General features: G+C 43.5%; 1 protein-coding gene across 1 annotated transcript in view; it reads right to left on the reverse strand.

Annotated features, from left to right (window-relative positions):
• The window catches only part of KLHL14 (kelch like family member 14), a 69397-nt gene that overhangs the window by 23752 nt on the left and 30672 nt on the right, over positions 1-14973 (reverse strand). The window lies entirely within an intron of this gene.

Here is a 14973-nt window from a genome sequence, read left to right on the forward strand (position 1 = left end):
GTGCATGTACAGGCAGGGAACTTATTGCTTGACACGGATCAACAGAGCACTTAGGAAACCAGTGCAGTGGGAAATCAATATGACTCAGGGCCAGCTCTTACTTTGTGCTCTTTTGCCAATGCCAAAAAAAAAAAAAAGAGGCAGCCTATCTCACACTTGGATTATTTTGGGTGATATATCTCTCATTTCATTTGTTTTATTATCTTTTATTTTTCTCAGAATGCAGTTGTGCAGTATAGCATATGCAAATAATAATAAGAAGAAATACGCACAGCTTTGTTATTTAGGACATTTTCTTAAAGATCAAGTGGGCTCATTTAAGCTTCTTACTGAAGTTTTTGCCAAGGCAATGATGAATAAGTAAGGTACATTTTTAGTTTCTAGTAAAGGTCGAATATCGTTTTCATAGTCTGTGCTCTTACAAGTTGTGTAAGTGAAGCAGTTCTTAAATTGGGCAGCCAGGTACAGCGAAAGTTCATTAATTAGGGTTATTTGTTACTAGTACACTTTATATAACTGGGAAGCAATCTTATACTAGGCACTGCATCAGTTTTTATACTACCTATAGATTCCCACAGTGGGATGAAAGAATGAAAAGATTTTTGTTATCTTCTTAGCCCCCATATCATATTTATCTCATTCTTTAATCTCAGACATTTTCCCATTTTAAAATTATCTCTCTAAAACAGGCAGTGCTTTCCTTGATTTTGTGGGTGCTTGTACTACAGAATGAATTTGGGTCTCCCATGGGGAATTTGCTGTCTTCCTTAGATGCTTTTTGGGACCCCTCCTCTCAAGAAGAGACTCCCCAGGATCAGTCTGCAGGGGCTTCAATTCTTACCTCATCCAATGCTCTACTACGGTTTCAAATTAGGTCCAAGCCAGTGGTTGTACTCTCAACCAGGCTCTTCCTCTGGTCAATTGGAAGAGATCTGGCATTTATCAAAAGAACTGTCTGCAGGCAGCACACATGCATATTTTTCACATGTTGTGTTTTCATTTTTACAAACACTTTTGTTATTTATCCTCCATATTGACACAAACAGGGCCAGTAGAGGAAGAAATTATATTTTAAGCTTTTCTGCTGTTCCCATGCATATAAACTATGCAGTAAGACTCCCACACTTATGATGATAATTAAACCTTGAAAACTAAAGGCTTAATCCTGGCTCCTACTTAACTTGATGGCAACATTCCCACTGATACAGAATCAGGCCCAAATGACCCGAACTACCATCTGTAACTCACAGGAAAGCTAAAGGGAAGCTTGCCTTAGAAAGGAGGGTAGTATCTGGGCTTCAGAAGGAAAGGTGACTGCAATAAAACACTGCAGACCTTTACTATGACCTTTGTTTCTCACAGAGCTTTGGGAAAAACTCTGTTCTTGGTCTCGTGAATCTGCCCATAGGGCTGGACAAAACAGGGAAGATGGAGCAACACTGTGGACATCTAAGAGGCAGGGAGTTTTGGCATTGAAATTGTGAAATCATCAACATCGCAGTCTTCCTCCCTGACCACTTTCAGGGTCCCTCAGAATCATGAGTTACACACAGAAATCAAAACTATAGGAATGAACAATTTTTTTTACTGCTATAAAACACCCCTTGAAAGCACCAGAAAACTTGTGCTGTAAACCATAATTCCTTATGAACACACACCCATATAGGACATAACTTTTCATAGATACAGTCAAAATTATGCAGCAATGAGCATGCTAAATTCAGCCTCCAGCAGGAACAATCTTCTCAAACTCACTGGGCTTGCCAGGGTGTAGCAGGAAGAATTTGGCCCATCACACAGTCTGGCCAAGCTGCTGCTTTCATTAATTTTATACGAGCCTTTGTCTGCTGTCTTGCTTTAATAATGTGAAAATCCCATCTTCTCATTTTTCGATTTCAACTCAGTGGAACACCTGCCTGCCCCGCAAAAAGGGTATTTGAAGAGAAGTTTGTACGCCACGCTCAAACACAGCCCGGTGTGAGTTTTTAGCGTGTCAGTCAGTGAGTTAGAGGGAAAGGGTAAGGAGAAGCTAATCAGGATGAAATGAGATTAAAGGCTGTCTAATTTTACAGCAACTGTGATCCATCAGCCACTGTGAAAGTGACAGTGGAAATGAATGATGGAGACAGACAGGTGGGGCTGTACATTTCACTGATTTATCCTCAAATGCACTGGGCCTTATTTTATTGAGTGAACATGACCGCATTTATCATGACTGTCATCTAAACCCACTTCCCTCCATTTAAAAAGGTCACTTTACTAGGAGGGAGTAGGATAGAGGCACTTTCAAAACAGATTTAAAATTTAATAACACATGTTTATAAAACCCTGTGCAAGAATTCTCAACTTTATTAAAGACCGATTTAAAAGGAAGGAGAAAAGACTATTAAAAAGAGGAGAAGATGAAAAAAAGCCATGGTCATCTGAGAAACATGCTTAGCTACCAAGGCAATAGGTGCCGGAGAATTACCTGAGATGGACAGACACAGATTAGTTGGAGTGGGCAGAAACCACCTCCTCTAAGCCCCTGCCCCTTACACACACTTCCCAAAGCTCGGGAAGCCCATGGTTAACAAATTTGTGCTTTCCTGGATGAAGAGCACAAATGAGTCCAAGCAGCCCTACAGAGGACAACACCCCCACCAGCCCCCTTCCCATGTAATTTATGGATGATTAGTAGCAGACCCTCGGTAAGGTGGAAGGCAATTTCTCAGGTACAGATACGTAACATGCAGAGCTTTCTAGGTCAAAACCAAATGGGTGATTTACATTTGAGAATGATCTGGAAGGCAGTGGAGTCCAAGACTGCAGTGGTGTTTGCTAAGAAATACTTCACGACACAAACAACAGTGACATTGTGCAGGAGGTGACACTCATGTATGTTCTTCAGACGCAGATGCAGGTGGAAGACACAGCAGCATGCTGCACATCAGGATAGCAGTCCCAGGCAAAAACTCCTCACATATGCCAAACCTTAGCTCATAAAAGGCACCAGATAATGTTCTGGGACCTACTTGCAGAAACAGAGTCTACAACTTATAGTCAAACGCTCATGAAACCAAACACTTTCAACCATAATGCCTACGAGGTCAGCCAGATGCAATGATGCTCCAAAGGCACCTCCAACTTTTGTATGGGGGCGACAGTGACACACCTCACTCACCTAACAAGCAATGTGTGCTGCCTGTCTTACCCAGTTTTGCTTAGTTTCTGCCAACAATCGCACATTTAGGAAACAGCATCTGGTTGTCCTCCATACATTAATCAAGGGGTCATCAGTCCGTTCTCCTTACAACCCCCCTTCCCCTGTCTATCGTCACTTCAACGCTAACTAGTAGGGAAGAAGGGGGAACAGGAATGGCATTTCTCAAGACAGAAGGAGGGATGAGCTGTGGTCCCAGGAGATCTGAACGCTGTGATACAGCCCATAGCCATTTCCCTGCTCTGCTAAAAACTCCTTCCAGAAACTGCACTTGATTCTTCTACTCAAAGTTAAAAAAAGAAAAAAAAAACCACCATAGATTTTTTAATGCCCTAAACCGTTCAGCTGCTTGGGATACAGGAGGTACTGTGAGGAAAGCCAAGACATCTCTTCCTCAGCTACTGCACAGCTTGAGCATAGCCCCTTCAAGATTCAGTACACACCAAGAAGTCATGCTTATCATCTCTAATGACCTGTGCAGATGACGCAAGAGAAGAGTGTGTTTCCAGAACCAGGATGTCATTACCAGAGAACATATGGAGTCAATAATGACCTTCTACAATATTAACAGCCTAACCTGTTGGCTACATAACATTCAACTACTGCTACTTGAAAACTGGTTCTTTCCATGGCTCTCCAGAGGGCAGAGTAATGTGAGAAGATGTCTCTTTCCAGTAGAGAAGGCACCTACAAACTCCCTTTAGGAGACTGTGATTTGCTTATGACAGAGACACGATATTCATTTCATTCCCAACCCTCTCCCCAAAATGCTGGCCAGACCACAGCTGGTCCAATTATTTGTTGAGAACAGAGTATCAGATACTGTTCACCTTTCTTTGGTTCATACATCATTTGCAGGAAGACTCTACACTTATTACTGATTGTGACTGGTTATTTCTCACCAAGGAGGTTATATAAATAAACGCTAGGATTCCTCTGTGGATTGTTCACTTCAATTGTTTGTTATTTAATAACTGTGGGGAAAGACTGACCACAATAAGTATGAAACTCTAGCCTTGGTGAACAAGATGGGAGTTTTGCCATTGACTTTAAAGGCATTGGGTTTTCACCCACTGCTATTGTCTGCTCAAAAGATAATGAAACAAAGTTAGAAGAGGAGAATAATCAACAGTAGATGGCAGATACCTCTGTTAACATTCCTATAGCCAAACTGCACCCTGTCACCTCAAATTCAAGCAAATATGTGGGAAGTATTTTTCTAGGAACACACCAATGCCAATCTTGAGTCTGAGCTCAACTCAATGGGGGAAGCCTGGGACAATCCAACAGCAGTAACCATAAGCAGAAAATCCTAAGATGATCAGGATGAAGCACTGTGCCTCAAAGGCACCTTTGAGAACAAATAACAGGTATAGTTCTGGTCCAGCTCCACCAGAGAAAACTCCATCAGCTCAGCTAGCAACTTCACAACCTCTTCATCCCCATGCCAGTTTTGTGGCAACACCATTCAAGCCATCACAGGTAAGATGGACACAGGCCAGCAGAGTCCATCTGGGACACAGCCCCTGCTTCACCTCAGGCTGCAAGCAAGCAAAATGCCACCCCAAACCCACCCTCAATTCAAGATAACATAAGCACTAAGAAAAAGTTATCTGAGCAGATTAAAGTCCTTGGAATCACTCACAACATAGTGACTGGTATTTCACATTAATTAAAGTATTTCATATTATGAAGATACTTCTTATTAATGAAAATATCAAATTTTTCATTCAAATGTCAGGAGTCATTATTTTAGTACATTCTCTGGAATAATACCAGCCAGGCCTGTTCAGCAGGGTTCTCAGTTTAATTGTTTCAATGGGCTAAATTTTTCATTTGTTAGCATCTAAAATAAGACACTTAAATTCATGCTAAAGCACCAGATCAGGCAAACATAACATCATTAATAGCTGGCAAGCTCAGCCCCCCCCCCCCCCCCCCCCCCGGAAATAAATTGTTTTCTAGTTACTTGGATGCAAGTTCTGAGTACAGACCTGTCTACTTCCATGGGTGAAACTCATCCCATGGCAGAAAGTTTTACTGGATTTTCAGCAACACATATATTTGCTGTTTGCAAGACAAATCTTACCCATATGTTTTCAAAGCTGCAAGCACACATTTGGATTTCATCCGAATAATAAAATAAAGCTGCCTACTCAACAGTGTCTGGATAAAGTACGAAAATACTGCGTTTCCACCTTAAAAACTCATGTGCCTGTACTAAAATCCTGACACAATCCTCCTCGTGCAGTGTATAGCAAACATATGGACACTCTGCTGTGCCCCCTTGCTGCCTCTCCCATGGAAATGACTCCGTGCAGCCAAACTGCCAATACAGCAACTGAGAAACACATGCAACAGAATACACCAAACTTCTTGGAATGACATAGAGCAGGGGGACGTAATGCACGGTCCTGTGGGAAGGTTCAAAGCGACAATTCCTCTTGTTTTGTCATCCCCTACCTACCCACCAGCCTGCTGAAGGCTGCCCCTGGCCACCCAGATGCCCCACCGACTCCCACAGGCCATTTATCAGGAGACACTTATTGTCTGCCACCGTGAGTTACGCAATGTTACCTCAGTGATGGTCGCTCCCCAGTAGAATATTCTGTGTACTTACTCAGGCCTGGATTTATGGTCTCTAAAGTAGAGCCCAGCATGTATTACTAGGGAATGACATCTCATCACATTGTAACAGTCTCATGATAAAACATTCATGTGTGACATTACGCACAACAAAATCTCCTCATGGAGGAAATGATGAATAGCCCCTGATGGGAGAAAACCATGGCAGAGTTGCCAGAAAGCTCCATAAAGAAATACTATTTTGTCCCACTGGAGGGTTTCAGATCCTCCAAAACGTCAGCTCAAAGACAATGCATTCCCTTTTCTAACAGAGCCACAGGACGGAAAACCCCAACCAGGAGTGGTGTGTTAACAACCAACTGCTTGTGACCAGTTGCATCCATTCATGACTCAACTTCTACCTGACCTTGAGATCTACACATTCTCCTGGTCTCCTCTGAAGGTAACCTTCCAAGCTCAGGACCACAACCACTCCTTGTGCTTTCCTGGCTGGATCCTGTTAGCTCTGCTCAGGAACCCATGTCTTTAAAAGAATTCACCACATGCAGCAAGATCTTACTTGGCCCCTACTGCCCCAGAAGTCAAATCTTTCACTATTTTCCCTCTTGGTCTCAGTACTTCCTATGCTGCTCTCCACTCCTGATTAACGTATTATTGTACAGCAACCAAAAGGTTTTTTTATTCCCACTAAGTCTTGAAGTCATTCCAGAAGAAGAAAAATGTGATTTTCTGTTTGGAAAACTCTACATGGAGGAGGGATGTGTCCATATTTCACCATATTAAAAAAGTTGTTTCAATACACTTAAGATCACCCATAATAGATAAATTGAAACCTTTTGGACTTTTCCTTTCAAATACTTCAGTATTTGCAAACAAAAGGTTTTGTTTACAAGAGAGTCCAGCACATACCTGAAGCACCAGACATAAAGCAGAGGAGGTGGAAGAATCTTTCTAATGCTTACGACCAGGAAAAAAGCTTAAAAAATGTTTTATTTCCCAGAAGACATCCGGGTATCTGAAGGTACCTGAAGAGAAGTCTGTAACTCCAACATGCCTAACTTCCAGCATGCCCAAACACAGCACGCAGAAGTAGAAATGTCCATGTAGTATTATGTTAACATACCTAGGCTGCCTAAAGAAAGCTCTGGAGTCCCTGCTGGGGACCGCAAGAAGGCTGAGTTCATCTTTAATGGACAGAGCACTCAGACAACATTCTGTCAGGGTGCTGAGGGCACCAACAGGACTTAATGGCTCTGACCAGTCTGGGGTCTCCCCCAACACCACTTGCCCATGGGTGCAGGAGCCCCATTTCAGCTCAGGCCTGGGCCCCCAGACCTGGCCTGGATGGACCCCATGTAGGTACGTTGCAGCATGTTTCCAGTCCCATCTTTGGCCTTGTCTCCTGGATGGACTTTGCACCCATGTTGAGGTCTGTCCTCACAGAGCCACCAGCCCTGGCACATATCCATAGGCGGGAACGTTGCTCCCTGAGCAAGGACTGAAGACCAGATTTTCCGTCGATTCTGCACGTCCCTACCAGAACCCTGAGAAAAAAAGGCACTTGGAGATGCCCTGGCAGAGCTTAATGTTCTCATCACCACCAAAATAGTTGTTCAGGTACCAGGAGACAAATGTCTTACTGTTGACACTTTTTCCATGATGGACAGAATTAAATATAATTTATAATATTCTTTTCACTCAGGATGGGCAGTAAGAGTCCACTCTAAAATGTACTAACCACTGGGCAAACAAATACAGAAGGAAACACAGGAATCAATCCACATAGATTAAGTAACACCAAAGACTGGCTTCTCCAACAGAAATCAGGCAGAAATGTTGCTCTCCTAGACCTCTCCCCACAGAAGGGCTCCCAAGGAAGGGAAATGGCAGATCCACAGACAATTTTCAAATTCAGGGTAGGAAACTTGACCTGCGCAGCAAAACCACATACTTATGTAAAATTGGCACAGATCACTTACTTTGTAAATCTATACACAGAAGATGAAATGAAAATGTGTATCTGAAAAAAAAAATCCATTAATAGAGTTGGACTAAATTTATGTTAATTTTCTTTTGCCTTCTATAATAACAGTACTGTTTAATATTTTTAGAAAAACTGCTATGAAAAATGTGATGCCTAATCATAACAATCAGAAAAATTCACTCCATATGAGCACTCATACCAGAAATTTTGTTCTTTCTCCTCAAAAAACTCTTTGTGGCTTTAGAAAGCATCCAGTCAGGAAACAGAAGCAAAACCATGTTTCTTAAAATTAAATACCAAGCTGAGTATCATAGCACAAGTGGCTGCTATTTAAATCAAGCAGTGTCAAAATTCATGGGCTGAACCATGTTCACACAGAATCACAAATAATTCACAAATCACACACTAGTGCATGGTCACGGACTGCTGACAAACAGGATGAAAGGCCAGGTTAATTTAAATCACTGTCCATGCCGGGACTGCAGGATTTGATGTGTACAGTGGAGTAAGTTAAAGTTGTTGTGATCAATCCTAAATACTTAAAATATACATAACTAAGTATCCTCAACTGGCTTGCGTTTTTTGTTGAAGAAGTTAATTTTGCAAACAGTATTGTTCATGAAAGTGTCATTTTCAGGTAGTTAGGTGAAGGGAAGCAAGGACTGAGACACAGAGTCTGCATGAATGAAACTGGGACTCCCCTGTGCTAGTAACCGTGGCTTGGACCAGATTCTGGTGGAGACTGAATTCAAGAAGGGAATGAAATTGAAATGAACAGACAGGGATGTGTCAGGTCAGGTCGGAGGGGACATGGCAGAAGGGACTGGGACTGGAGGAAGAGATGGCAAAGTCTGCAAACACAACAGCACATACTGATCCAGAGCCCCAAGTCCTGCACTCTTCATACTCCTCCGCTGTCAGTGTATCTGGGCGGACACTTGTGCTGTTTACACCCCCTGGTTAATGGGGTGCATAGCCTCCCCTGTCACCAGCAACCGCCTGAATTCTAAAGGCAGATATGTGCACGGCAGGTCTACAAAGCCAGCCTACGTGATGCACTGTTTCTCAGCATACCTTGAAAAGGCAGTTTCACCTCCAAGTCTATGTAAATGCCGAGGAGATGTGGGGCACTCAGAAGTTACGGACTGCCACTGTGAGAGGCTGCAGTGCACATCTCCTCCGGCACCTCTTTATTTATGCTTCATGGTCCTTAAACAGCTAACCATGACACTTCCCAGCTGCCCATCTTGCTGAAGGTTCAGTCCCATGAACACCAGAGACCTGCAGAAGTTGCCGTTGCAAGAAACATTTCTGCTCTTTCTTGTCCCAGGTCCCATCACTCCTTGTGATGGCCGATGCATGCATGCAGACAAGCAATAAACAAGCAAGAAACCACGCTATTTTTTTAAGGTGCATTGAATTTAACCCAGATCTGTTCCCTACTAAACTTCCCTGCCTGGCCTCACAAACTGGAGTTAGCAGGAGTGCGAGGCCATGAGAAGAAGGGAAGGATTCATGTACCAGCAGCAGCACCAGCTTGCATCAGCTTATTGCAGTTGTGAAACCACAACCTCAACACACGATACCAAACCATTTAAATGGGTCTAACCCAGTGCTGCTGTGGACCTGCTCCTCTCACAGCCCAGGTGATCCAGGCCCCTCTTTGTGCCAGCACAGTCTCTCCTCAGCACCCTTCAGTGAGCCCTTTCAAAGCAAGAATCTGGTGGAAAAATAACCCAGAAAACAAGAGAGTATATTTTCATTTTAGTTTAATGCCCTAGCAGGCTCATGCAGGTGTCAAATAAATTCCAGTGCTGACATGAAGGAGCAGACAGGGCCATGGGATGGGGTTTGGGTGGAAAGGAACTTGAAACAACAGCAACAGCTTCACCTACAATATGGCCATGCAGGGGATGAAGCTGCCCTGTGAATGAACCAGGTAACAGTGAACAGGATGTCTGACTGCAAGAGGTTGCTTCAGTTCTGGAATGCCTGTAGGGAGGGGCAGGGGGCTGCAGGAGCAGATGGGATTTCTCACAGTTAAGGCAGCTGTGCCCTGAGCTGGATGGGATCTTGTCCCTGCCTTTGCTACGCAATTTTACTGCGGTGCTAGACAAGTCCCCTTAGCTAATTTTTTGCACAGCTACCTGTTTCCCCTGTTCTGAGAACATTAATTATGTGTGCTTCATTTTTGGAGAGCCTGCTCTGATCCCGGTGCGTGATACACAGGAGCGCTCTATGGTCACTGCTGTAACCGAAGTAGGTGGGAGAGGCAGTCTAGAAAGCATGGGCTGAGGGGTCTTGAAATGGGCACCCCAAAATGAAGGATACCTTTGACTTTAACCTCATTGCACCTCTGTTCCTCATCCGCAAAATGGGAACAATGACAGACTATGCTCCTCACAAAGAGGATGGTGCAAAAATACCGTAACATGCCAATGAAGCAGTTGGCCCCTGTTGTTGTGAACACTATAAAGGAAACCTTGTGAAAAAATTCTGTCTTCAGAAGATTTCAGTAGCGTGTGACAGAAAGGATCTACTTGCCGAACACCAGAGAAAACAAAATACCATGAGGAGAAATTCAGCACAGTCCCTTCTGTGCACTGACGTGTGACAAAGAGTGGTATGTGATATCATTAGAGATCGTATCTTAATGCTTATGCAAACAGAGGCTGAATTAAGGCTGCAGAAGCAGCTCAATTCTCACATTTCCTAACTCCAGAGGGCTTGGTGTCACCGTGTGTCTAACACTCTTTTCAACCTCGCTACAAGTCCCCTGTGTGTGATCCACCCTAGGTCTGACAGGCAGCTACCGCCTTCCTCATCCTGCATCCTTGCAGCATCTCCGGATCACCCACGTTGGTGCTGTGGAGTCCGAAGTCTACCGAGCCCATGGCTGGAGTTGCAGGAGCCCTTCTCCTCCTCCTCCTCCTCCTCTTCCTCCTCCTCCTCCTCCTCCTGCCGCATTTCCTTCTCGCCAGCAGTTTGAGGCTAAGCCACTAGATGGGGTGCGGTGTGCTCGGCTCCCCCCTCCCCGGGGAGAGGCTTTTCAATCATCTTTTGGCTTCAGGTTTTGCAGCCAACCAAAAAACAAAGAGGTGAAACGCAGCACAAAAAAAGACATAGCCAGCTTCCTCCCAAGCAGTTAACTTCTGCTTGTTCCTCATGTTCGGCGTGAAAGGGAAGAAATGAAACGGAGTACACAAACCCCAGCGAACGCTGGCTGCATCAATCCTGGCGGATGCTGAGCCGCCCTGGCTCCCGCTGCCTGCAATGAGCACGGTGGGTGCTCAGGCTCTGGCATGGTTATCAGTCATACCTGCTTTGCCTCGTCTTGTCTCAGCTCCCCGAACCCAGACTGCGCGAGGATCAGTCAGCGATTTCTCTGGCAGTCCACACACATCTGCTTTTCTACTCCACGCGCCAGTCCCACTGAAATATAGCAGGCACTGTTCCCTTCCCCACCGATACGCCGCCAAATCTCTCTCCTCTCTCTCTTAATAATGATCTGGAAGCTGGGTAAAACAACACGCTCGCTTGTGACAAAGAGCGTGCTTCCTCATTACAGGGGTAAGGAAGGGGAAAGAGGACGTGAGGAAACTGTGATACAAAAAAATAACCTACAGAATTACAGGGAAAAAAAATTAATCCTTTTTAAAATACTTACTCCTTTCCAATGGAAACACAGTGCTTTACTCAAGGTTAATCCCAATCTGGACTGCATAAACGTGGCCAGATTACAGCTCTCTTCTCGTCTCCCTGAAGAACCACTATTTTGGGAAGGCACCCAGAAGCTAAAGCATGCCTATTCCATCAGGAATGTGGGAAGGGACTGGTATTTACCTGCACACGCACTGCTGCCAAATTACACCTTCTCTCACTCTTTCCCAGCTGCTTACAAGAAGAACTGTCCCTCTCAAGCCATCATCCATCCCAGTAACACTACTTATTATTAAACCTGTATATAAAATACAACCAAGCACTCCTTCCCAACATCCAACTTCTTCCAGCCTTCCACAAAAATATAGATATCCTAGATCCCCTATACAGCACCTTCTGATGACCAAGCCCAGCCTTGCAAGCTCCTGCAGACTCCTCTTCTTCTTCTTCTTCTCCATGGCCAAGAGAAGGAGAGCAAAAAGCCAGGATGATTTTGAAGTCAGTCTTTTGCTTGTCTGGCATGGGTAGAGAAAGACTGTATTGACGGGGTAGACACACCCTCAGTTCTCCTCTTTACCCCAGCAATGGGGTAACTTGCATTTTGCAGCCTGTCACAGCCAGTGCTGCACAGGCCTATATCCCTGCTAGTGTCTCAAAAGCCATCTTGAAGGAGTCACACACAGGGGTACACCCAAGTGGCAATGCAGCGCTTTATCAGGCAGGATTATACCTTAGCTGGGAACTGGGAGACAAGCATGGGCAGACAGATTTGTGCTGCCCAACAGTATGTCCTGTCACGTACCCTGCAGGTCAAAACTCAACTCAAAATCTTCATTCCTGATTAATTTGGATTGTCACAAAGAGAAACAGATCAAATAAATGTGGCAGAAAAAGAAACACAAAGGAAATTTAAAAAAAAAAGTGCACTTGAGGAGTCCTTTTTTTAATTCATTGCAAAAAACACTGACAAAATGCACAATGCATCATCACCGGACATTAACACAGACCGATCCTGTCTGAGGAGTTTGCAGTCTTCCTATAAATTAATAAACACAGAATTTAATCCCAAATGCAGTGCATTTGCTCATATATATTCATATGGACACTGCTGATCCACATCTGGCTACAATAAATGTGTTTTTACAGAAATTAGGTTAGGACTGATACAAACAGTTTTGATTCATACTACAGAGCCCGAACAGATGATCAACACAATTGCTTCGGTTTAGCACTGTGGTTGTGAAAGTCACCACTTATCAGCTGGGCTGCAGTAATTGCTTCTAGTCTGTTACAATTAGAAAAAGCCACTAGCTTAAACTACCTTGAAGCACTGATTAGATTGTTTAAAAGAGCACATTTTACCTTACATTTGTAACCGCCTAGGAACATGAGCGCTAGCAGGCATTGTGGCTCAACTAGTGGGTGCTACCTTGGAGAAAAGTAGATGAGCTGAATCTCTGGCAATCCTTTGACCATAACAAAATGCAAAAGATTTTTACTCAAAAGCATTCCACAGATGACAAACAAACTATAATAGCAACTACCTGCAAAATGAGGTGGTGAAATCAGCCTACTCCTTATGCTAGTGTACCTTACTTACACAGAACAAAACCACTGAAACTTTGCACTGACTATACATATCCCAAGAAGCAGTGTGGTGTTTTACTTAGAGAAATACTTTCATTAAAGTTCTTTACAGTCCTTAAAGCCAAACTTTAGACATTGAGTCTGCAAAGACAGCTCCCTGAAGGAACACAAGAAGGAAGCACAAGAAGGACATGGACCTGTTGGAGCGGGTCCAGAGGAGGGCCGCAAAAATGATCCGAAGGCTGAAGCACCTCTCCTACGAGGCCAGGCTGAGAGAGTTGGGGTTGTTCAGCCTGGAGAAGAGAAGGCTGTGGGGAGACCTTATTGCGACCTTTCAGTACTTAAAGGGGGCCTATAGGAAGGATGGGGAGAATCTTTTTAGCAAGATATCTTGTGACAGGACAAGGAATAATGGATTTAAACTAAAGAAGAATAAATTCAGACTGGATATAAGGAAGAAATTTTTTATGATGAGGGTGGTGAAGCACTGGAACAGGTTGCCCAGAGAGGTAGTGGAGGCCCCATCCCCAGAAACATTCAAGGTGGGGTCTGTGAGCAACCTGATCTGGTTAAAGCTGTCCCTGCTCATTGCAGGGGGGTTGGGCTAGATGACCTCTAAAGGTCCCTTCCAACTCAAAGCATTCCATGATTCCATGAAATAATCAGAATTAGGTACTCAGTTAGGTTTTATTCTATGATTCTATTACAGGTAAGAAAAGTGAACTGTGTGGACCAAATTCATACCACTCCATGAAATCTATAGGTGAAATCTATTAGGAATTTAATGTCCGTTCCACATAAAAATGATTTGTGGTTGTCTACTGGAGTGACCCACACACAGATACTAAAAATCTGGAAGGTATTTGATTTACCCATTTGTTGATCATTTCTCTATGCCTTTGTAACGTGTTGTTTCCTGCCACCAGTGGATGGAGCACCGGCTGAACTCAGGCCCCGGACCAACTGGGACCTTTAAAACAAAAGAGAACCTGAGAGCACACCAGTTGGGGCTAGGTCAGTAGCATGAAGTTAGTTCAGGTATCGCTATACCATACTGTAACAATTTCGGTACTCACAGTTCTACCCTGGCACTGTCCCCTCAGAGCGCAACAATAATACTGCCCTTTGTCATGTGTCTAAATAAAGCCTGAGTACCTAATTCTGATTATTTCAGGGAAGTTGCTGCAGAGTTACATTAGCAGCGCTGCCAACAATTTTATCTCTGATCTTGCACATTTAGTATATTAAGACAAAGCTTTGTGATTCAACTGATTATTTTTTTAAATGGGAGGTTTTGATCTTATGGTTGAAAATTAAAAGTAATTCGAAAGTAAATTGAAGAAAGTAGATTGAAGGGGTATCAAGCATGTGTAGTGTCTTGGACTTAGTGGTCTGGATTGTAATTTTTGAAATTGTTTTGGGTTATCAGACTTGTACGGTGGAGCAGGGAGCAAATAACTAAGCCCACAAGATTTGTAATGTGATTTGAAGACAAGATTTTTTCAAAAATGCTTAGCATTCATGTTTATCAAAACTAGTATTCGTGTTTCTCAAAACTAGTATTCATGTTTATCAAAACTATGTTTATGCACCTTGGCACTGCAGTAGAAATGAATGTATTGGTGAACCTCCAGTGACACTGATCTCAGGAAGTGTCCCAAACAGGTTTTTGTAATCGCTTAGAGGTTCTACATATTGCAGAATGCCAAAAAGTACTTCTTTATGTCAGCAAACAAGATAAATCAGAGGACTTATCATTTGAAAGTCTACATATAGCTAATCTGGAACTGTCCCCTCAGAGCACAACAATAATACTGACCTTTGTCATGCGTCTGAATAAAGCCTGAGTACCTAATTCTGATTATTTCATAGAATCATAGAATCATGGAATGCTTTGGGTTGGAAGAGACTTTTAGAGATCATCTAGCCCAACCCCCCTGCAGTGAGCAGGGAC

The sequence above is a fragment of the Pelecanus crispus genome, chromosome 2, assembly GCF_030463565.1.
Source record: "Pelecanus crispus isolate bPelCri1 chromosome 2, bPelCri1.pri, whole genome shotgun sequence".
NCBI classification, from domain to species: domain Eukaryota; kingdom Metazoa; phylum Chordata; class Aves; order Pelecaniformes; family Pelecanidae; genus Pelecanus; species Pelecanus crispus.